This window comes from Nematolebias whitei, chromosome 12, assembly GCF_014905685.2.
Source record: "Nematolebias whitei isolate Nwh7 chromosome 12, NemWhi1, whole genome shotgun sequence".
Classification (NCBI taxonomy): Eukaryota; Metazoa; Chordata; class Actinopteri; order Cyprinodontiformes; family Rivulidae; genus Nematolebias; species Nematolebias whitei.
This window is the reverse complement of record NC_056509.1, coordinates 2,109,835-2,111,272: the sequence shown is the minus strand read 5'-3', so window position 1 is coordinate 2,111,272 and position 1,438 is coordinate 2,109,835.

Below are 1,438 nucleotides of genomic sequence, written 5' to 3'. Positions count from 1 at the left end.
TATTCAAAATGTCCTAACGGGGTCTTGAAGGCTGTCTTCCACTCGTCTCCTTCTTTTATTCTCACGAGATGATAGGCGTTACGAAGGCCCAGTTTTGTGAAAATAGTGGCTGAATGAAGTTGCTCATAGATAGAATCGATCAGAGGCAGGGGGTACTTGTTCTTAACAGTAATTTGGTTAAGCCCTCTATAATCAATGCAGGGCCTTAACGTCTTATCCTTCTTAGAAACAAAGAAAAATCCCGCTCCCACAGGGGAAGTAGAGGGGCGAATAATACCGGAATTTAATGACTCTTCTATATAATTTTTCATAGTCTCTTTCTCTGGGCCTGAAAGGTTAAACAATCTGCTAGAGGGAAGGGGAGCTCCCGGCAGCAGATCAATGGCACAGTCATACGGTCTGTGAGGAGGCAAGGAGAGTGCCTGAGATTTACTAAATACCGCTTTTAAGTCAAGGTATGCGGAAGGAACATTGGACAAATCAGTTTCTTCTGGTATCTCCTCTGTCTTTTTACATGAGGAGGAAATGGCTGACCGTAAGCAATTATTTAAACAGAAAGAACTCCATCTTTCAATTCTTTTTGTCTCCCAGTTAATCACGGGGTTATGAGTCTTTAACCAAGGGTAACCCAATATAAGTTGAGAATAAGGAGAGTCAAAAATGAAGAACCTACCCCACTCGTGGTGATTTCCTGAGGTGATAAAATGAATATCCTGAGTGAGGTTGTGGACCTGGGTGAGACTTTGTCCCGTAATTCCATTAACTTTCATCGGGGTCGTTAGGTTTCTGGGTAGGTAAGCCTAGCTGGATTACCAAGTCCCTGCTGATGAGGTTTTGTTCCGCTCCGGAATCGATGAGTGCTGCAATCAGAAGTTGACATTGTTTAGACAAAATGGTCACTGGGAGTGTTAAACGAGGTGCAGGAGAAAGAGAAGAATTTCCCACCAAGATCTCCTGCCTTAATGGTGAGAGAATTCGTTTCCCCGGAGCGGGCAACGAGCGACAAAATGTCCAATCTTACCACAGTACATGCAGGCTCGCGCTTTTCTACGTTCCTGTTTCTCCTCCGGTGTTAGGAGAGCTCGTCCGATCTCCATAGGTTCCACCTCAACTTTGTTTGAAGAATGAACTGACCTCCTCTGAGTAGAACGAGCCTCAGAAACAGGAGTTGAGCCAGCAGTGTAGCAGTCGTAGTTTTGCGGTGTGAGACGTAACCCGGAAACAGGGGTTCTCTGGGAATTGTAGTTCTTTTCACTATTTCGTTCTAAACGGCGATTATCCAGACGGGTGGCCAATTTTATTAAATCGTCCAAACTATTGGGTTCGTCTCGAGTGGCAATCTGATCTTTAATGTAATCGGACAATGAATGAAGAAAGGTATCTCTTAAAGCCAACTCATCCCATTTTGTTTGGGCTGCAGTAATCCGGAACTCGAGAG